The sequence below is a fragment of the Hyla sarda genome, chromosome 1, assembly GCF_029499605.1.
Source record: "Hyla sarda isolate aHylSar1 chromosome 1, aHylSar1.hap1, whole genome shotgun sequence".
NCBI classification, from domain to species: domain Eukaryota; kingdom Metazoa; phylum Chordata; class Amphibia; order Anura; family Hylidae; genus Hyla; species Hyla sarda.
In genome coordinates this window covers 442055426-442079227 of record NC_079189.1, presented here as the reverse complement: position 1 = coordinate 442079227, position 23802 = coordinate 442055426, and the positions used below count along the sequence as shown (strand labels likewise).

Sequence of the window (23802 nt, the reverse complement as noted above, 5' to 3'; positions counted from 1 at the left end):
CGTTAGGAGCACTATTAGGAAATATATCATGGCAGGAATATATAGTAGAAATTTTTTTTTTATTGTGAAACAGGTGGAGGCAAACTGTTAGTAAGACAGTCTTGGCATAGATATATAACATAGTATATATATATATATATATATATATATACGCACACAATAATATACTATAATAATCTACCATTATCTGTGCTCAGAGAGATATCACTGTGTTATCTGTGATGTTACATAGGACTGCAGGTCTCATCTACTCCATTATCTGTACTGAGAGAGTTATCACTCTTATATGTGGTGTTACATAGGACTGTAGGTCACATCTACTCCATTATCTGTGCTCAGAGAGTTATCACTATGTTATCTGTGGTGTTACATAGGACTGCAGGTCACATCTACTCCATTATCTGTACTGAGAGAGTTATCACTGTTATATGTGGTGTTACGTAGGACTGCAGGTCACATCTACTACATTATATGTGTTTTGGCTGGAAGTATAGGTGTGTGACTGGTCGCGTGTGGGAGCTCTGGTGGTCGGAGATGGAGGGGGGGGGGGGGGGGGGTTGGTGCGCCAAAATGGAGCTTCGCTTGTGTAGGCAGAAATCCTTGCACCGGCCCTGGCTGTAGGCACACAGATAAACACTTATGTGCAATCATCAGGGTGCCTCCAGCTGTTGCAAAACTACAACTGCAAGCATGCCCGTCCAGCCAGCAGCTTTCAGAGCATGCTGGGAGTTGTAGTTTTGCCGCAGCTGGAGGCAACATGAAAATTATACATGAGTGTTTATCAAAAAGTGTGCCTCCAGCTGCAGCAAAAAAATACAACTGAAAGCATGTCTTGACAGCTGTATGGGCATGCTGGGAGTTGTAGTTTTGCAGCAGCTGTAGGCACACAGATAAACACTCATGTGCAATCATCAGGGTGCCTCCAGCTGTTGCAAAATTACAACTGCAAGCATGCCCGTCCAGCCAACAGCTTTCAGGGCATGCTGGGAGTTGTAGTTTTGCAGCAGCTGGAGGCGCACTGTTTGAGAAAGTGTCATGTGTAATCAAGAGGGTGACTCCAGATGCTGCAAAATTACAACTCCCAGAACGCCGTGAAAGCTGATGGCTGTACTGACATGCTGGGAGTTGTAGTTTTGCCGCAGCTGGAGGCACCATGAAAATTAAACATGAGTGTTTCTCAAACAGTGTGCCTACAGCTGTTGAAGAACTACAACTCCCAGTATGCCCATACAGCTGTCAGGTCATGCTTGCTGTTGTAGTTTTTCAGCAGCTGGAGGCACACTGTTTGAGAAACACTCTTGTGTAATTATTAGGGTGGGTGCCTCCATCTAACGCAAAACTACAACTCCCAGCATGACCATCCAGTCATCAGGTTTCAGGGCAGGGCATGCTGGGAGTTGTAGTTTTGCAGCAGCTGTAGGCACCCTGATTACACATGAGTGTTTCTCAAATAGTGTGCCTCCAGCTGCTGAAAAACTACAACAGCAAGCATGCCCTGACAGCTGTATGGGCATACTGGAAGTTGTAGTTTTTCAACAGCTGTAGGCACATTTATTTTAGAAATAGTGATGAATAATCATCAGGATGCCTCCAGCTGTTGCAAAACTACTACTTCAAGCATGCCCTGACAGCTAACAGCTGTCTGTGCATGCTGGTAGTTGTAGTTTAGGAACAGCTGTAGGCACACTGATGATTATTCATCAGTATTTCTAAAATAAATGTGCCTACAGCTGATTCTAAACTATTTCGGGGCATATGGGGCATAATTTTGATCATTGGTGGGGTTTCTAAAGTTTTTCAGTGTATTGGCAATTATTTATAATATCTACCATTATTGTAATCGGTCCCGGGTCTCGGCTGTAATATCGTGCACGGCAGGCCGGCGATGCTCCTCTACTCCTCCTCCCTGGGTAGCACATGCACAGCTAAACAGGGAGGAGGAGACCCTGGAGCTGCCTGCCATGTTATTGGCAGATCATCTATGCACGCTCCCAACAGGAGCGCTGCATAGACGATCTGAGGGCGGAAGCAAGCGCCCAGCAAGGCATCAGTGACGTTGCGCTTGCTGGGAAGCGCTGCTTCCTGCCCTGCTTTATAGAGCAGATTTAGAAGCACTAAATCTGCTCTATTAAAGCGATTTAAACATTTTTTGAACCAGGTAGGGGATTAGGGCTAGATTACTACTAGGTAGGGACATATTAGATTATATATTACTTGGTGGGAGCTACACTTTAAGCATTAATAACTCTGGGATGCTTTTACTTATAAATTTGATTCCGAAATAGTTTTTTTGTGACATATTCTACTTTATGTTAGTGGTAAATTTTTGTCAATAATTGCATCATTTCTTCAAAATTCAAAAGTTTCATGAAAAACTTTGAAGCTCTCTGCTTGTAAGGAAAATGCACATGCCAAATAAATTATATATTGATTCACATATACAATATGTCTACTTTATGTTGGCATCATAAAGTTGACATGTTTTTACTTTTTGAACACACTAGAGGACTTTAAAGTTTAGCAGCAGTTTTCCAATTTTTCACGAAAATTTCAAAATCTGTATTTTTTTAGGGACCAGTTCAGTTTTGAAATGAATTTGAGGGTCTTTATCTTAGAAATGCCCCATAATTCACCCCATTATAGAAACTGCACCCCTCAAAGTATTCAAAATGAAATTCAGAAAGTTTGTTAACCCTTTAGGTGTTTTACAGGAATAGCAGCAAAGTGGAAGAGAAAATTCTAAATCTTAATTTTTGTACACTAACATGTTCTTGTAGACTAATGTTTTTCATTTTTACAAGGGGTAAAAGGAGAAAAAGACACCAAAATGTGTAACCCCATTTCTCTCAAGTATGGAAATACCTCATATCCGCGAGCACAGTACTGGCTTCAGAAGGGAAGGAGCGACAATGGGATTTTGGCGGGCAAATTTTACTGAAATTGTTTTTGGGGGGCATATCACATTTAGAAAGCCCACACAGTGCCAGAACTTTTGTTAAAGTAAGATGTGAAAATGAAAAATAATTATAATTTTTTCATTAAAATGCTGGTGTTACCCCAATTTTTTCATTTCCACAAGGGGTAATAGGAGAAAATGTCCCCCAAAATTTGTAACCCCTTTTCTTTTTAGTAAGGAAATACCCCCTATGTGGACGTAAAGTGCTCTGTGGGCGAACTACAATGCTCAGAAGAGAAGGAGCGCCATTGGGCTCTTGGAGAGAGAATTTGGTTGGAATTGAAGTCGGGGGCCATGTGCGTTAACAAAGCCCCCATGGTGCCACAACAGTGGGCCTCCCCCCCCACAGGTGACCCCATTTTTGAAACTGCACCCCTCATGGTATGTTATGAGGGGTGCAGTTAGCATTTATACCCAATTGGCGTTTGACAGACCTTTGGAACAGTGGGCTGTGCAAATGAAAAATACAATTTTTCATTTTCACGGAACACTGTTCAAATAATCTGTCAGACGCCTGTGGGGTGTAAATGCTCAATGCACCCCTTATTACGTGAGGGGTGTAGTTTCCCGAAATGGGGTCACATGTGAGGGGTTCCACTGTTCTGGCACCATTAGACTCACATGGCCTTCAATTCTAGCCAAATTCTCTCTCCAAAAAAATGGTTTTGCTCCTTCTCTTCTGAGCCCTGTAGTGCGCCCGTGGAGTACTTTAGATCCACATATGGGGTATTCCCTTACTTAAAGAAATAGGGTTACAAATTTTGTGGGTCTTTTTCTCTTATTATCCCTTGTGAAAATAAAAGATTTGGGGTAACACCAGTATTTTAGTGCAAAAAAAACATTTTCATGTCCAACTTTAAAGATAATTCGTCAAACACTTGTGGAGTGTTAATGCTCACTATACCCCTTGTTACGTTCCTTGAGGGTGTAGTTTCCAAAATGGGGTCACATATGGGTGTTTTTTTTTGCATTTATGTCAGAACCGCTGCAACTTTTAGCCATTTTTCCTTCTCATAGGGTAAAAAGAGAAAAAGCCACCCAAAATTGATAGCACAATTTCTCCCGAGTACGGAAATACCCCATATGTGGCACTAAACTGTTGCCCTGAAATACAACAGGGCTCTGGTTTGGGAGGGTAATTGTGTGAGGGTGTGTATATGTAGTGTTTTACTTTTTATTTTGTGTTAGTGTAGTGTAGTGTTTTTAGGGTACATTCACACGGTCGGGTGTCCACAGTGAGTTTTCCACTGGTGGGAGTTTGAGCTGCAGTGGAAAGTTTGCCGCAGCTCAAATTTGCAGCGGGAAACTCACTGTAAACCCCGCTCGTGTGAATGTACCCTGTACATTCACATGGGGGGGGGGGGGCCTCCAGCCATTGCAAAACTACAAGTCTCAGCATGATCTGACAGACCGTGCATGCTGGGAGTTGCAGTTTTGCTACACATGGAGGAACACTGGTGAGGAAACGCCGAATTAGGTAAAAGACTAACTGTGTTTCCCCACTAGTGTGCCTCCAGCTGTAGCAAAAATACAACTCCCAGCATGAACGGTCTATCAATACATGCTGGGGGTTATAGTTTTGCAACAACTGGAGGCACACGGGTTGGGAAACACTGAGTCAGGTAACAGAACCTAACTTTGTGTTTTCCAACCAGTATGCCTCCAGCTGTTGCAAAACTATAACTCCCAGCATGTACTGACAGCCGAAGGACATGCTGGGAGTTGTAGTTATGCAACAGATGGAGGCAGACAACTACAACTCTCAGCATGCCTAGACAGCCGTTTGCACAGTGATTTCCAAACTATGGCCCACCAGATCTTGCAAAACTACAAATCCCAGCATGCCCGGACAGCAAACAGCTGTCTGGGCATGATGGGAGTTGTAGTTTTGCAAGATCTGGAGGGTCATAGTTTAGAGACCACTGCACAGTGGTCTCCAAACTGTGGTCCTCCAGGGGCAAGACCACGGGATCACCCGCCTGTCCAGGATCGACGCCGCGTTCCTCCTTCTGCTGCCGCCACTTGCTTCCACCTGCCGCTGCCAACTGCCTCCTCTTCCTGCCGCAGATCATTGGTGCAGGCAGGTAAGCAGCCTGACACTGTTCTCCCCCTCGCTCTGTACACCGATAGAAGCATGGGGGAAATTAACTCTAACCCTCCCCAACTGCCATTGGTCAGTCAGTCATGACCGACCAATGGGATGGGATAGGAGGAGGTGGCAGTGGGTATGTAGTTTAAAGTGCTGCTTTATACAGCAACTCACAAAGGACATCTTCTCTAATTTGCATCGTTGCCTTCTCTTCTCCATCTGGTCCGGGCCATCATTACGATTTCTTCCACACACAATTCTTCACCGTTAAACCTGCAAAACAAACCTATTAGGCTCTGCACTTTTTTTTACATGGGTGACAAAGGGGTGTAGAAGAGTGTACATGGGTGACAGAGGGGTGTAGAGGAGTGTACATGGGTGAAAAAGGGGTGTAGAGGAGTGTACAGAGGGGTGTAGAGGAGTGGACATGGGTGACAGAGGGGTTTAGAAAAGTGGACATGGGTGACAGATGGGTGTACATGGGTGACAGATGGGTGTAGAGGAGTGTACATGGGTGACAGATGGATGTACATGAGTGACAGAGGGGTAGAGAGGAGTGTACATGGGTGACAGATGGGTGTACATGGGTGACAGAGGGGTATAGAGGAGTGTACATGGGTGACAGAGGGGTGTAAAGGAGTGTACATGGGTGACGGGGTGTAGAGGAGTGTACATGGGTGATAGATGGGTGTACATGGGTGACAGAGGGGTGTAGACTAGTGTACATGGGTGACAGAGGAGTGTATTGGAGTGTACATGGGTGACAGAGGGGTGTACATGGCTGACAGATGGGTGTAAAGGAGTGTACATGGGTGACGGATGTACGTGGGTGACAGAGGGGAATAGAGGAGTGTACATGGATGACAGAGGGGTATGGAGGAGTGTACATGGGTGACAGAGGGGTGTAGAGGAGTGTACATGGGTGACAGATAGTGTTGCTCGCGAATATTCGCAATTCGAATTTTATTCGCGAATATCGCATATTCGCGAATTTGCGAATATTCGTGAATATAGCGCTATATATTCGTAATTACGAATATTCTTTTTTTTATTTATTTATTTTTTTCACAGTACACATCACAGTGATCATCCCTCTCTGCTTCCAGCTTATGTGGTGTAAGAAGGCTCTAATACTACTGTGTGAGACCGGTGTGCGAATTTTAGCATATGCGAAAATGTACAGATGCTAATTTTCGCATATGTGAATTTTTGCATATGCGGATTTTCGCATATGTGAATTTTCGCCTGTATTAATTTTTGTATATGCGAATTTTTCGTATGCGTTAATTTTCGCATGCGCGAATATTCGCATATGCGAAAATCAAACGAGGATATTACGAACATGCGAATATCCGCGAATATGACGAATATTCGTACATATATTCGCGAATATTCGCGAATGCGAATATGGCCTCTGCCGCTCAACACTAGTGACAGAGGGGTGTAGAGGAGTGTACATGGGTGACAGAGGGGTGTAGAGAAGTGTACATGGGTGACAAAGGGGTGTAGAAAAGTGTACATGGGTGACAGATGGGTGTAGAGGAGTGTACATGGGTGACAGATGGATGTACTTGGGTGACAGAGGGGTATAGAGGAGTGTACATGGGTGACAGATGGGTGTACATGGGTGACAGAGGGGTATAGAGGAGTGTTCATGGGTGACAGAGGGGTGTAGAGGAGTGTACATGGGTGATAGATGGGTGTACATAGGTGTAGAGGGGTGTAGAGGAGTGTACAGAGGGGTGTAGGGAGGTGTACAAGGGTGACAGATGGGTGTAGAAGAGTAACATTGGGTGACGGGGGCATAGGGGGTGACAGAGGGGTGGACAGGGGTGACAGAGGGGAGAATGAATAGGGGGTGGACATGGGTGACAAGGATGTGGTCAGAGGGGTGGACAATGGAGGGTGAAAATGGGTGACAGGGATGGGCAGGGGTGACAGAGGGTTGGATGGGGGGGTGGATATGGATGACAGGAGGGTGGACATGGGAGACAGGGGGTCAGAGGGGTGGACAAGGGTTACAAGGGGGTAAAAGAGGGACAGGAGTGACAGAGAGGTGTGGACTGGGGTGGCAAAGGGACAGATGGGTGAACAAGAGGGTGGACATGGGTGACAGGGTAGACTACGGGGGGGTAAACATGAGTGACAGGGATGGACAGGGGAGTGGATAAGGTGGACATGGATGACAGGAGGGTAGACATGGGTGAGAGGGGGGTGGACATGGGTGAAGGGGATGATAGGACGGTGGACATGTGTGAGAGGGGGGGTGGACATGGGTGACAGGGGGTGGACATGGGTGACAGGGGGTGGGCAAGGAGGTGGACATGGATGACAGGGGGGTGGACATGAGTGACGGGGAGGGGGGGGTAGAGGGTGAACCTGGGTGACGGTGGTGGAGGGGGTTTGGACAGGGTTGAGAAGGGGTAACAGTCGGGTGGAAAGGGTACGGTACCTTAAGCAAGCCGGCCCACGCAGCTTGCAGTTCCACGGCAGGCACGGGAGTCCGGCGCAGATTAAGCTCGTTCCGACCCAGGACACCAATTTCGCCGCAAGGGAGACGGGGACGCAGGGGGAAGCAGGGGGAGGCTGTGTGCCCAGTGCGCACGCAGGCTTCCCTTCCCCCCTGCACCATCAGTCATAAGCGTGCAGGCCGGTGCGGGACATTTAAAAAAAATAAAAAATCACAGCAAAATCCCGCAGCACTACGGGCAGTGTCGGACGGCACACACGTGTGCCACGGCACTGCGTTTGGGAATCACTGCTTTAGGGTGATCGATGCGGTCTCTGACATCACCGATCACCCTTATTTTCCGGGCGATCGGTTGACCAGAGACCCGATTAGCCCAGAAAAAACCTTATTCGCTGGCAATCACCATTATGGGTGGGTCTCAGGACCTCCCTAGGTGATGTGCTGGGATGGCTGCTGTTACGCCGAGCGCTCCGGGTCCCCCTCCTCCTCCGGAGCGCTCGCGGCGTCTTCTGAGATGCTGCTCTGAGTCCCCCGGCGGGGATGCGATCCGCGCGGCAGGACGTGCCTGCCCGTGGGTCGCATCCCGTTCTTCTCACCTGTCCCGTTCCCCGGCTGTCACGTCCCGGCGCGCGTGGCCCCGCTCTCTAGGGAGTGCGTGCCTTCTCTCTGAAATTTAAAGGGCCAGTGCACCATTAATTGGTGCCTGGCCCAATCCCTTGTTATCACTCCCATTCTATGTAAACCCACTTGCCCTTCGTGTCCTCGCCAGATCTTGTTGCCCTAGTGCCCTGAGAAAGCGTTTTGTGTATCCCAAGCCTGTGTATCCAGACCCTTGCCGTTGCCCCTGACTACGACCCATTGCTGCCTGCCCTGACCTTCTGCTACGTCCGACCTTGCTCTTGGCTTGTCCCTGTGTACCGCGCCTGTCTCAGCTGTCAGTGAGGTTGAGTCGCTATCTGGTGGAACGACCTGGGGGTTACCTGCCGCTGCAAGTCCATCCCGCTTTGCGGCGGGCTCTGGTGAAAACCAGTAACCCCTTAGATTCCGTTGCCCTGGTACGGCCCACGCCATCACCTCACTGACACAGAGGATCCATCACTAGTGTCCTCTCCGCATACCAGTCCGGATCCTGACAGTAGATCCGGCCATGGATCCCGCTGAGGTCCCGCTGCCTAGTGTCGCTGACCTAACCACCGTGGTTGCCCAGCAATCACAGCAGATCGTGCAACAAGGACAGCAGCTGACTCAACTGACCGTTATGCTGCAACAGCCTCTGCCTCAACTACAGCAACCATCTCCTCCGCCAGCTCCTGCATCTCCTCCGAGTGGCTGCTCCCAGCTTCCGCCTGTCTCTGCCGGACAAGTTTGATGGGGATTCTAAACAGTGCCGTGGATTCCTGTCCCAGTGTTCCCTACACCTGGAGATGATGTCGGACCAATTTCCTACCGAACGGTCTAAGGTGGCTTTCGTGGTCAGTCTCCTGTCTGGAAAGGCCTTGTCATGGGCCACACCGCTTTGGGACCACAACGATCCCGCCACCGCTACTATCCAGTCCTTCTTCTCAGAAGTACGTAGTGTTTTTGAGGAGCCAGCCCTGGCTTCCTCAGCCGAGACTGCTTTGCTGAGCCTCGTCCAAGGGAGTTCTTCTGTGGGTGAATACGCCATCCAGTTCCGTACCCTTGCCTCAGAGCTATCCTGGAATAATGAGGCCCTCTGCGCAACCTTCAGGAAAGGCTTATCCAGTAACATCAAGATGTCCTGGCCGAACGAGAAATTCCTGCTAATCTGTCTGAACTAAACCATTTGGCCACCCCCATCGACATGCGTTTCTCGGAAAGACGCCAGGAACTTTGTCAGGAAAAGGATCTTGTTCGCACCAGGCGGTTTTTCTCCCCGGCTCCTCTCTTCCAGCATCCTTTGCAATCTGTTCCTGTGCCTTCCACCGAGGAGGCTATGCAAGTGGATCGGTCTCGCCTGACCCTACAAGAGAGGACTCGCCGCCGAAACGAGAATTTGTGCCTGTACTGTGCTAGTACCGAACATTTCCTAATAGACTGTCCTATCCGCCCTCCGCATCAGGAGAAACGCACGCACCTAGTCCACAAGGGTGAAACGACACTTGGTGTGAATTCTGCATCTCCACGTCTGACCGTACCTGTGCGGATTTCTCCTTCCGCCAACTCCTCCTTCTCAGCAGTGGTCTTCTTGGACTCTGGTTCTGCAGGAAACTTTATCTTGGCCTCTTTTGTTAATAGGTTCAGTATTCCAGTAACCCGTCTCGTCAAGCCGCTCTTTATCTCTTCAGTAAACAGAGAGAAATTGGACTGCACTGTGCGTTACCGCACTGAACCCCTGCCCATGAGCATTGGACTTCACCACGAAAAAATTGAATTTTTCGTTCTGCCTAACTGCACCTCTGAAGGTGGCAGCAGAAGGTAAGTCCCAGCCCCGTCGGCAGCAGAAGGTAAGGGGACCAGCGTGTGTGGCCAGAGCGCATAGCGTAACAAGGGGTAATCACGGTGAGGGCACCTATGGCTTTTTTCATAGCTCCATATGCAGTAAAAGGCTGCATATGAGGGTACTTTATCAACAGAACTGTGTTTGGGGGTGCGTTTTCATTGGTACTAATTTGACTAATTGCATAGAGACTTGTACTGAGAAATAATCAGAACTGCTGGCCAAGGGAGTGAGTGGTGTGTTGCCGGCCAGATGCAATTAAAAGTTTTGACATGTTTAGGCAACATTTCAATAGTTTTTTTTTTTTTTATAATGACAGTAACTCATAAGAATATTTATTTTATTAAAAAACTTAAAAAAATATAAAATAATTAAAAGTGGTAAAATGAAATAAAACCCATATTACTTGGATATTGTTGGAATAGTATTGACCGACAGAATAAAGATAAAGTGCAATTTTTACAATAACGTGCACTGCGTAGAAACAAAATCCAGAAAAAATTTGCCAATTTGCTTGTTTTTTTTTTCAACTTTGCTCCATGAATAATTAAGTTCTTTTAGTTAAATACGTTTTGTTATTACAAATAGTTATAGAGATAGTTATACAGATTTGTAAATTATTTCTATTTAATAATCTTAATTCTTACAGTACTTATCAGCTACTGTATGCTCCAGAGGAAGTTGTGTAGTTCTTTCCCATCTGACCACAGTGCTCTCTGCTGACACCTCTGTCTGTGTTAGAAACTGTCCAGAACGCAAGCAAATCCCCATAGCATACCTCTTCTGCTCCAAACAGTTTTGGACAGAGGTGTCAGCAGGGAGCACTGTGGTCAGGTGGGAAATAACTAAACAACTTTCTCTGGAGCATACAGCAGCTGTACTGAAAGGTTTAAAGGGGTAGTCTGGTGAAAAACAACCACGGGATCGGGGATAACTGTCTGATCGTGGGGGGGTCCCACCACAGAGACCCCATGATCTCCTGAACGGGACCTGGCTCTCTGAGAGGAGCACGTACTGCAGATGGCACATGCTCCATTCTTTCCTATGGAAGCGCAAGATATGCAGAGTTCAGCACTTGGGTCTCTTTGGCGCTCCCTTCAACTCTTGGAGAGCTGGGACCAGTTTAGGAGATCACAGGGGGGTCCCAAGGTTCAACCACTTGGACCCACCTCGTGAGACATATATCCCCTATCCTGTGGATAAGTTGTTTTTCACTGGACTGTCCCTTTAAGATTTTAAAATAGAAGTAAATTACAAGTCTGTATAACTTTCTGGCACTCTGCCTGAGCAGAGAGAATTGTTTGGTGGCCGCATAGTCCTCTCTATCTCCTCTATGAATTAATTTGTATGATCAGTGCGCAGTGCAAAAAGGAAGCCAGAAAAAAAAATGTGGGAGTGTAAATGTGGTGAGGGTGTTGGAAGGGCAGATGGTATTAACCCTTAGGGCAGATGGTGTTAACCCTTTTTTGTTCATGACACCAAGGCGTGGTTATCCTCTACACCATCCGAGGTATAGCCGATGATTCCTGGGCCAGGCGCGGGGCAAATAATCACTCTAATGCAAGGTTACAGAACAAAGGCTCGTTCCTGAGCCAGACAATTCTTTACAACTCAGTTCAGGCCCAAAGAGATGCACGATGAACTTTAGGAAGCTTGTCGGCTTGCTGGGACTTGTAGTGGACTTGGACTGGCTTGTGCATCCCACGCTGAATTTAGTAATTTGACAGACTTGATTATCTTGACTAGACTTGTCCCCTGTATTTGTGCTTACTACCAAGCTTTGACTTTCACTTGCAGGGGTCAACTGGTAGTAGCTGCGTGACTAGTAGTGTTGCTCGCGAATATTCGCAATTCGAATATTATTCGCGAATATCGCATATTCGCGAATTCGCGAATTTCGCGAATATAGCGCTATATATTCGTAATGACGAATATTCTTTTTTTTTTTTTTTTTTTCACAGTACACATCACAGTGATCATCCCTCTCTGCTTCCAGCTTGTGTGGTGTAAAGAAGGCTCTAATACTACTGTGTGAGACTGGCGTGCGAAAATTTGCATATGCTAATTTTCGCATATGCAAATTTTCGCGTATGCTAATTTTGTACATGCAAATTTTCACATATGTTGAATTTTCGCATACGTGATTTTCGCATATGCGAAAATAAAACGAGGAGATAACGAATATGTGAATATTCGCGAATATATGACGAATATTCGTCCATATATTCGCGAATATTCGCGAATTCGAATATGGCCTATGCCGCTCAACACTAGTGACTAGGCCTTGGCCTCCCTCAGGAACACTAGACAACTTCTCAGGTCTTCACTCCACTGTACCTCAGCAGAACTGACTAGCACTAGCTCCTCCCTGGTATATATGGGAGCAATTTAGAGATGTTCCATTGGTCACCAACAAGCCACCTGTTCACCTTACACCTTCCTTGGTAACATAACACTTAGCAACAGTATTTACCCCTTAAGGACCAGGCCAATTTTATTTTTGCATTTTCGTTTTTTCCTCCTCGCCTTCTAAAAATCATAACTCTTTTATATTTCCATCCACAGACCCATATGAGGGCTTGTTTTTTGCGTCACCAATTTTACTCTGTAATGACATCACTTATTTTACCATAAAATGTATGGCGCAACCAAAAAAATATTATTTATGTGGGAAAATTGAAAAGAAATCCACAATTTAGCAAATTATGGAAGGTTTTATTTTCGCGCTGTACACTTTACAGTAAAATTAACATATTTTCTTTATTCTGTGGGTCAATACGATTAAAATGATACCCATGTTATATGCCTTTTTTTTTTTTTTTTTTTATAAATGTACTGCTTTAACCCCTTAAGGACGCAGCCCTTTTTCACCTTAAAGGAGTACTCCGGTGCACACTTTTTTCATGTTATCCCGTCCGGGCTGCAAAATAAAAGAAAACGCACTTTATCTTACCTGCCAACAAGCTCCCGGAGCTCCGGAACAGGTGTTCGGTCCCCGGGCTGTATTCTTCTTACTTCCTGTTAGCCAGGCACGTCACACGGAGCTTCAGCCTATCACTGGCCGCAGCGATGTCCCGCCTCGGCCAGGGATAGGCTGAAGCTCCGTGTGACGTGCCGGGCTAACCGGAAGTACGAAGAATACAGCTCGGGGACCGAACACCTGTAACGGAGCTCCGGGGCTCGTTGGCTGGTAAGATAAAGTGCGTTTTCTTTTATTTTGCAGCCCGGACGGGATAACATGAAAAAAGTGCGCGCCGGACTACTCCTTTAAGGACTGAGACCTTTTTCGCAATTCTGACCACCGTCACTTTAGGAATTAATAACTTGAAAACGCTTTTACCGAATATTCTGATTCTGAGATAGTTTTTTCGTGACATATTCTACTTTATTTTGGTGGAAAATTTTCGCCGTTACTTGCATCCTTTTTTGTTGAAATATCCCAAAATTTCATGGAAATTTAGAAAATGTAGCATTTTTCGAACTTTGAAGCTCTCAACTTGTAAGGAAAATGTTGCAGTTTGGCTTTCCTAGTGGTTGCCACAGTAAAGATCACTTTACTTTCACTTTCATTCCCCCCCACTGTCGTTTCCCTACATGAGCCAGGATCTTTGCAGCTTACAGCGACGATCGGGGTCCCCAGGCATCTTCTCCTCCAGGTACAGGCCTCCATCTTCTCCCCACGTTCCCCTCGACATCCAGGGGTGGGCAGAACGGGGGGGTTGCCATGGCAACTCACTGTCCTGCCCTGCCATTGGTCAGAATCAGTTCTGACTAATGGCAGGGGATAGGAGGAGATCGCAGCACTGCGACCTCGCTCCTATCCCTCAGGATGATCAGGGCTGTCACTGACAGCTCCGATCATCCCTATTTTCCAGGTGATCGGGTCACCAGAGACCCGATCAGCCCGGAATAGCAGAAAATCGCATGTCTGAACTGAAATGCGATTTTCTGCAATCGCTGACATGGGGACCCCCCTCGGCGATGTGCCGGGATGCCTGCTGAATGATTTCAGCAGGCATCCTGGTCCGGTCCCCAACCGGCTAGCAGCAGGGACCGGAATTCCCACGGGCGTATGCATACGCCCCACGTCCTTAAGGACTCGGGATGCAGGGTGTATGCATACGCCCGGCGTCCTTAAAAGGTTAAAAAAAATCTCAAACTATATTAACAAAATTAGTATGTTTGAAATTAGTATGTTTGAAATTGTCCGATTTTGACCGCCTATAATTTTCTCATTTTTCCATATAAGGGGCTGTATGAGGGGCTGTTTACGCCGTTCACCCTACGGGATAATTTACAATATATTTTGATAGTTCAGACTTTTACGCATGTGGTGATCCAAAATATGTTTATTAATTATTATGTTTTATGCTTTTTTTTTGGGGGGGGGGGGTTAAAATGGGAAAAAAACGGGTGATTTACATTTTTATTGGGGGAGGGGATTTTTCAATACATTTTTTATTTTTTTATTTAAATTTTGTAACTTTTTTTTTTACTCTTTAATAGTCCCCATAGGGGACTATTTATATCAATCACTTGAATGCTAATACTGTTCAGTGCTATGTATAGGACATAGCAGTGATCAGTGTTATTGGCTATCTTCTGCTCTGGTCTGTTCGATCTCAGACCAGAGCAGAAGACCCCAGAAGACGGGGTCACCCATTTAAAGTACCGCACTGCCGCAGATGTCGGGGTCATCCATTTAAAGTACCGTACTGCCGCAGATGTCGTGATCTCTATTGATCACGGCATCTGAGTGGTTAATGGCGGACATCCGCGCGATCGTGGATGTCCGCCATTACCGGCGGGTCCATGGCTGCTGATAGCAGCCTGGACCTGATGCACATGACGGTCATGGTGAAGCGTAAATGTACATCATGGTGCGTTAAGTACCACCGCACCATGACGTACATTTACATCCATTGTCGTTAAGGGGTTAAAGGCACAAGAACATATTATTATAACTCAAAGCATTATATTAACTCAATTATAACTTTACACTGTAAAAGAGTCCTGAGGTGTGTGGGGCCCAGGGATATGGACTGAATCCGCCTGATAGGACTGACATACTGGGCCACCAACTAAATATGAGGCTGAGGGGGTGTGAATCAGGCATGGGTGTGTGTGCGCAAGTATGAGGCCTGTGAAGGGGGTGAATATGAGGCTTAGGGGGTGATTTAGGGGTGTAAGTATGACGCTGAGGAGTGTAAATCAGGTTGAGAGGGGTGACTATGAAGCTAAGGGGGTTGTACTGGGGGTGAATATAAAGCTGAGGGGGTATCAGGCTTAAAGGGGTACTCCGACACTAATACATCTTATCCAAAGGATAGGGGATAAGATGTCTGATCGCGCACCCACCTCTTGATGTCTGTCATTGCGCACCCACCTTTTTGAGCTCTCCACAGCGCTGGTGGCTCCGAGCGTGTAGCGTGACGATCATGGGGCCGGAGTATAGTGAAGTCACAACTCCGCCCCCCGCCCCTCCAATGCAAGTCTATGGGAGGGGGCATGATGGCCATCACGCCCACTCCATAGTCTTGCATTGAAGGTGCGGGGTGTGACGTCACACGGGGGGCGGAGTCGTGACGTCATGATACTCTGACGTCACGCTACACAATCAGAGCCTCCAGCACTGCAGAGTTCAAAAAGGTGGGTGACCAATGACAGATTGCGGGGGTCCCCAGCGGCGGGACCCCCGCGATCGGGGATAAGATGTATTAGGGCCGTAGTACCCCTTTAAGGAGGGGATATGAGGCTTAGAGGAGGTGGGGTAAATATGATGCTAAGATAGCCAGGCTCACACCCCCAAGTTAAGCAGTCACACCCCTTCTTTAAAGATACACATACCAGCACATACCCCCACCTTTAAAGATACAGACAATGGTGCAATGCTCTGCACATCCCCCCCCCCCCATGTGTATAGCAGTGTGTGTAGGAACAGTGCTATACAGGTGGGGGTATGTGCAGAGCATTGCACTGTTGTCTGTATTACAGACAACAGTGCAATGCTCTGCACATACCCCCACCTGTATAGGAATGTTCCTACACACACTGTGAAGGAAACAGACTGACACGCCCCCTCCAGCCAGCACAATGAAAAAGTAACTCACCAGCAGATAAATGTTTATATCTCTGGATATATAGGACCGAGACACATAAAAATTATATGCACATGATCAGGATTGGGTCCTGAGTAACATATCACTTTTTTTCTTTTTTTGCACTATGACAGGTACGCTTTAACCCCTTATCAAGGGCGTACAGGTACGCCTTTGCTCCCTGGTACTTAAGGACCAGGGGCGTACCTGTACGCCCGTGGGAATTTCGGTCCCCGCTGCGCGCCGGGCGGGGACCGGGCCGGGGTGACTGCTGATATCTATCAGCAGGCACCCCGCGCAAATGCCCAGGGGGGTCATCAGACCCCCCATGTCGGCAATCGCCGCAAATCGCAAGTGAATTCACACTTGCCATTTGCGGCTATTCCGGGTTATACGGATCTATAGTGACCCGGAAAATAAAGGGGATTGCGGAAGTCCTAGACACCCACGATCCCCCTGTAGCGATAGGAATGAGGTGGCAGAGGTGCCACCCCTCCTATCTCTGCTATTGGTGGTCTAGACGCGACCACCAATAGCAGATTGGGGGCGGAGGGGTTTACTTTCGGTTTCCCCGTTCTGCCCACCCACAATAGGCGGGGCAGGACGGGGAAACCGACAGGGACCGGCGCCGAAGATCCACTTACCCATCGGCAATGGCAGCGGGCGACGATCAGCGGCGGCAGCGGGAGACGATCGGCGGAAGAAGAGGACGGCGACGCAGCTCCCTGGATCCGACGGAAGCCGGTGAGTTACTTAGCAACATCTGGAGGGCTACAGTCTGAGACAACTATAGTGGTCTCTAAACTGTAACCCTCCAGATGTTGCAAAACTACAACTCCCAGCATGCCCAGAGAGCTGTTTAGGCTTGTTGGGAGTTGCAGTTTTGCAACAGCTGGAGGTCTACAGTTTGAGACTACTGCACAGTGATCTCTATACTGTGCACCTCCAGATCTTGCAAAACTACAACTCCCAGCATGCCCACACAGCAGTTTGCTGTCTGGGCATGCTGGGAGTTGTAGTTTTGCAACATCTGGAGGTCCACAGTTTGGAGACCACTGTGCAGTGGTCTCTAAACTATAGCTCTCCAGATGTTGCAAAACTGCAACTCCCAGCATGCCTAAACAGCAAACAGCTGTCTCTCTGCATGCTGGGAGTTGTAGTTGTGTACCTCCAGCTGTTGCATAACTACATCTCCCAGCATGCCTTTCGGCGATCAGTACATGCTGGGAGTTGAAGTTTTGCAACAGCTGGAGGCACACTGGTTGGAAAATACTGAGTTAGGTAACAGAACCTAACTGAAGGTTTTCCAACCAGTGTGCCTCCAGCTGTTGCAAAAGTACAACTCCCAGCATGCACGGTCTGTCAGTACATGCTGGGAGTTGTAGTTTTGAAACATCTGGAGGTTTGCCCCCCCCCCATGTGAACGTACAGGGTACATTCACACTGGCGGGTTTACAGTAAGTTTTCTGCTTCAAGTATGAGCTAATTTTTCGCCTCAGCGCAAACTCCTAGCGGTGAATTCACTGTAAACCTCCGCCAGTGTGAACGTACCCTAAAAACACTACAATACACTAACACATAATAAAGGGTAAAACACAACATATACACCCCCTTACACTGTCCCCCCAATAAAAAAAAAACGTATTGTACGGCAGTGTTTCCAAAACAGAGCCTCCAGCTGTTGCAAAACAACAACTCACAGCATTTCCGGACAGCCACTGACTGTCCAGGCATGCTGGGAGTTTAGCAACAGCTGGAGGCACCCTGTTTGGGAATCACTGGCGTAGAATACCCCTATGTCCACCCCTGTGCAATCCCTAATTTAGTCCTCAAATGCGCATGGCGCTCTCTCACTTCAGAGCCCTGTCGTATTTCAAGGAAACAGTTTAGTGCCACATATGGGGCATCTCCGTACTCGGGAGAAATTGCACTACAAATTTTGGGGGCTTTTTTTCCTTTTACCCCTTATGAAAAAGAAAAGTTGGGGTCTACACCAGCCTGTTAGTGTAAAAAAAAAAATTTTTTTACACTAACATGCTGGTGTTGTCCTGTACTTTTTATTTTCACGGGAGGTAAAAGGAAAAAAAGACCCCCAAAATTTGTAACGCAATTTCTCCTGAGTACGGAAATACTCCATATGTGGGCGTAAAATGCTCTGCGGACGCACAAGGCTCAGGAGTGAGAGCGCACCATGTACATTTGAGGCCTAAATTGGTGATTTGCACAGGGATGGCTGATTTTACAGCGGTTCTGACATAAACCCCAAAAAATAAATACCCACATGTGATCCCATTTTGGAAATGACACCCCTCACGGAACGTAACAAGGGGTATAGTGAGCCTGAACACCCCACAGGTGTTTGACAAATTTCCATTAAAGTTGTATGGGAAAATGAAAAAAAAAAATTTTTTCACTAAAATGCTGGTGTCACCCTAAATTTTTCATTTTCACAAGGGAAAATAAAAAAAAAGCCCCCCAAAATTTGTAACCCCATTTCTTCTGAGTAAGAGCATACCCCATATGTGAATGTAAAGTGCTCTATGGGTCCACTACAATACTCAGAAGAGAAGGAGCGCCATTGGGATTTTGAAGAGAAAATTTGTCCGGAATTGAAGGCCACTTGTGTTTACAAAGCCCCCATGGTACCAGAACAATGGACCCCCCCTCCCATATGTGACCCCATTTTTGAAACTACACCCCTCATGTAATGTAATAAGGGGTACAGTGAGCATTTACGCCCCACAGGTGTCTGACAGATTTTTGGAACAGTGATCCGTGAAAATGAAAAATTTAATTTTCCATTATCACAGCCCACTGTTCCAAAGATCTGTCAAACGCCAGTGGGGTGTAAATGCTCACTGCACCACTTATTAAATTCTGTGAGGGGTGTAGTTTCCAAAATAGGGTCACATGTGGGGGGGTCCATTGTTCTGGCATTACGGGGGGGCTTTGTAAATGCACATGGCCCCTGACTACCATTCCAAACGAATTCTCTTTCCAAAAGCTCAATGGTGCTCCTCCTCTTCTGAGCATTGTAGTTCGCCCGTAGTGCACTTCAGGTCAACTTATGGGGTACCTCCATACTCAGAAGAGATGGGGTTACAAATTTTGGGGGGTATTTTCTGCTATTAACCCTAGCAAAAATGTTATATGTGGGGGGAAACAAATTTTTGTGATTTTTTTTTTATTTATTTAAATATGCAAAAGTCGTGAAACACCTGTGGGGTATTGAGGCTCACTTTATTCCTTGTTACGTTCCCCAAGGGGTCTGGTTTCCAAAATGGTATGCCATGTGTTTTTTTTTTGCTGTTCTGGCACCATAGGGGCTTCCTAAATGCAACATGCCCCCCAAAAACCATTTCAGAAAAACGTACTCTCCAAAATCCCCTTGTCGCTCCTTCGCTTCTGAGCCCTCTACTGCGCCCGCCGAACACTTTACATAGACATATGAGGTATGTGCTTACTCGAGAGAAATTGGGCTACAAATATAAGTATACATCCTTTTACCCCTTATAAAAAGTCAAACATTGGGTTTACAAGAACATGCGAAAAAAAAAAATGAAGATTGTGAATTTTCTCCTTCACTTTGCTGCTATTCCTGTAAAACACCTAAAGGGTTAAAACACTTACTGATTGTCATTTTGAATACTTTGGGGGGTGTAGTTTTTATAATGGGGTCTTTTATGGGGTATTTCTAATATGAAGACCCTTCAAATCCACTTCAAACCTGAACTGGTCCCTGAAAAATTTTGTGAAAAATTGGAAAATTGCTGCTGAAATGTGAATTTAAAAAAAATTATTTTGAATATGCATTTTCCTTACAAGCAGAAAGCTTCAAAGTTAGAAAAATGCTAAATTTTCAAATTTTTCATCAAATTTTGGGATTTTTCACCAAGAAAGGATGGAAGTTACCACAAAATGTTACCACTATGTTAAAGTAGAATATGTCATGAAAAAACAATCTCGGAATCAGAATGATAACTAAAAGCATCCCAGAGTTATTAATGTTTAAAGTGACAGTGGTCAGATGTGCAAAAAACGCTCTGGTCCTTAAGGTGTAAAATGGCCTGGTCCTTAAGGGGTTAAATATTTTCCTGCCCATGAGACTATTCAGGAAAAGTGCAGAAAGTCAACCAAATATTAAAATCCTTATAAGGGTACGTTCACACGTACGCAGATTTGATGCGCAGGATTTTCTGCTATTGATTTCAACGTAAACTAAATGACTGAGCACAGCTTCTAATCTGCAGTTACAAATCCTGCGCTTCAAATCTGCGCAGGATCCTGTATGTATGAATGTACCCTAAGTCAGGAACAGAGGCTCATGGAGATGAACAAAATACATAAGTCAGGGCACCCAAGGCTACAGAATTATCTAAGAACTGGACGATTTTATATAGTCCGACCCAAGGTCCTAGGTTTCCCAACCAGTGGGCTTCTAGCTGTTGAAAACGACTTCAGGCAATACTATAACTTGTAGCATGCCAGGACAGCTGGAGGCACACTAGTTGGGAAACACTGCCCCAGGGGGTTTAACGTTAGCAGGGGAGGTTTGAGGCGTGGCCTTTGTATTCAGGGGCGGGGCACCATGTAACACCATAGCTTCTGTTATTGTTCGGGTTTTGTGTGCACAGAGCACTGCAAAGATCTTTTGTAGTTTTCTTGTTGGTATAAACTCACTTTATGCGGTAAACGCTGCGATTCTGTGTGTTTGTTATGAAGAAGAGGCGCGCAGTAGTGGCAGCGCACTGTACACACATCGTATGTTCTCTACTGGCCGCTAACAGGTTAAACCCACAAAACCTCCCCTTGTTTCAGGTGGCACCGGAAGTTCTTGGTGTAACTCGCTTTGTCTTCCTCCCGGAAACATTACACAGCTGATATCACCTGGAAAAGGACGTGGCTGTTGTTGGGTCATTGTTATTGTGTGATTGCTTGTATTAAAGAGCTTTCCGGGGCACCAGTCTGTAGTGTGCGGGTTGCACGGTGTCGGTTCGGGGGAGCGGATTATGGTTCCGGGTTTTCATGTTTCCTAGGGGAATGGAAACTGTATAGACACCAGGCCGGTCACCAAGAGCCACGTCTAATGGGAGAGGCCGAGAGGGAGAGAAGCTGGAGCTAGGAGCCGAGGGACAACAGCTGACCATGCCCGGTGAGTGTGTCCTCAGATAGGGGATGGCTCTGCCATGTCATTGCCATGTCCTCTGCTGCCTGTCACATCTCTGCTGTGCCTTCCATGCCACCTGGCTTAATGTCACATCTCATGTACCCTGTCATATATCTCCAGTATATCACATCCCTGTACCCTGTCATATATCTCCAGTATATCACATCTCTGTACCCTGTCATATATCTCCAGTATATCACATCCCTGTACCCTGTCATATATCTCCAGTATATCACATCCCTGTACCCTGTCATATATCTCCAGTATATCACATCTCTGTACCCTGTCATATATCTCCAGTATATCACATCCCTGTACCCTGTCATATATCTCCAGTATATCACATCCCTGTACCCTGTCATATATCTCCAGTATATCACATCTCTGTACCCTGTCATATATCTCCAGTATATCACATCTCTGTACCCTGTCATATATCTCCAGTATATCACATCCCTGTACCCTGTCATATATCTCCAGTATATCACATCTCTGTACCCTGTCATATATCTCCAGTATATCACATCCCTGTACCCTGTCATATATCTCCAGTATATCACATCCCTGTACCCTGTCATATATCTCCAGTATATCACATCCCTGTACCCTGTCATATATCTCCAGTATATCACATCCCTGTACCCTGTCATATATCTCCAGTATATCACATCCCTGTACCCTGTCATATCTCCAGTATATCACATCCCTGTACCCTGTCATATATCTCCAGTATATCACATCCCTGTACCCTGTCGTATATCACATCCCTGTACCCTGTCATATATCTCCAGTATATCACATCCCTGTACCCTGTCATATATCTCCAGTATATCACATCCCTGTACCCTGTCATATATCTCCAGTATATCACATCCCTGTACCCTGTCATCTATCTCCAGTATATCACATCTCTGTACCCTGTCATATATCTCCAGTATATCACATCCCTGTACCCTGTCATATATCTCCAGTATATCACATCCCTGTACCCTGTCATATATCTCCAGTATATCACATCCCTGTACCCTGTCATATATCTCCAGTATATCACATCCCTGTACCCTGTCATATATCTCCAGTATATCACATCCCTGTACCCTGTCGTATATCACATCCCTGTACCCTGTCGTATATCTCTAGTATATCACATCCCTGTACCCTGTCGTATATCTCTAGTATATCACATCCCTGTACCCTGTCGTATATCTCTAGTATATCACATCCCTGTACCCTGTCATATATCTCCAGTATATCACATCCCTGTACCCTGTCATCTATCTCCAGTATATCACATCCCTGTAATTTCTCATATATCTCCAGTATATCACATCCCTGTACCCTGTCATATATCTCCAGTATATCACATCTCTGTACCCTGTCATATATCTCCAGTATATCACATCTCTGTACCCTGTCATATATCTCCAGTATATCACATCCCTGTACCCTGTCATATATCTCCAGTATATCACATCCCTGTACCCTGTCGTATATCACATCCCTGTACCCTGTCATATATCTCCAGTATATCACATCCCTGTACCCTGTCATATATCTCCAGTATATCACATCCCTGTACCCTGTCGTATATCACATCCCTGTACCCTGTCGTATATCTCTAGTATATCACATCCCTGTACCCTGTCGTATATCTCTAGTATATCACACCCCTGTACCCTGTCGTATATCTCTAGTATATCTAGTATATCTATACACCTCGAGCATGTTGCTGCAAGTCAATTCTCCCCTAGCCTGCTATTTATTCTCCAGCACTATGCTACATATCATATACATCCATGATAGCACACAGTTTGGTGTATGCCCAAAGACCTACCATTTATCTTTATCACCATGCCATCATGTTACCTATATTTTGTGTTTTATTTATTGTCATACCGCATGCTGCTGTTCTCATCTGCCACATTTTTTCCATGATTCAGCACCATGCTTCATGTCAGATCCTCTGTAATCCTTTTGCTTATATCTCTTGTGTTGTATTACATGTTAAATCTCTGTCTTATCTTATGTTTTCAGCCCAATGCTACATGTAGTCTTCCCTTTACCATGTAATGAATCCCTATTATCATGAATCAGGCCGTTATCCTGTTGTATATACCTAATGTGTTGTTCTTTAGCCATTGTACCACACTGTATGTCATATACTTCAGTAACCTGCCTCATCCCTAATACCTTACTATGTCCACTGTAACTTAAAACAACTTGATCCGCCTCAAGCCTAAAACCTCTGAGCAGTGAAGACTAGCCTGTCTGATTTGATTCCACAGAAAAGCAAGTGCAAAGTTCATGCCGTCTATGATAGAAAGCTGTCAGGACACAATGCATCACACTTTCTGGTCAGATTACCTATGTTGATCCCTGTCCACCTTTTTATAGTGCTTATAATGGGCATGTGAGCATCAGAACTAGATTGCGGACCTCTAAAAGAAGGCAGCCTGGTCTGATGAATGATCTTTCTATTACATCATATGATTGGCGGGTGCATGTGCCTCACTAACCTGGGGAAGAGATGCCACCGGGATGCACTATGGGAAGAAGTCAAGCTG

At 46.1% G+C, this 23802-nt stretch overlaps 2 protein-coding genes across 3 annotated transcripts in view; one reads left to right on the top strand and one right to left on the bottom strand.

Moving 5' to 3' along the window:
* The window catches only part of LOC130283407 (uncharacterized), a 151220-nt gene extending 130364 nt beyond the window's left edge, over positions 1-20856 (bottom strand). Inside the window, exon 1 of the mRNA XM_056532854.1 lies at positions 20752-20856. The gene's annotated coding sequence lies outside the window, so the exon portion shown is untranslated. The remainder of the gene's footprint in view (positions 1-20751) is intronic.
* Positions 20857-20949: 93 nt separating this feature from the next.
* GOLGA3 (golgin A3) overlaps positions 20950-23802 on the top strand; it is a 65151-nt gene continuing 62298 nt past the window's right edge. Inside the window, exon 1 of one of the 2 annotated variants that reach the window (XM_056532777.1) lies at positions 20950-21223. The gene's annotated coding sequence lies outside the window, so the exon portion shown is untranslated. The remainder of the gene's footprint in view (positions 21224-23802) is intronic. The other variant, XM_056532785.1, reaches the window with a different exon arrangement.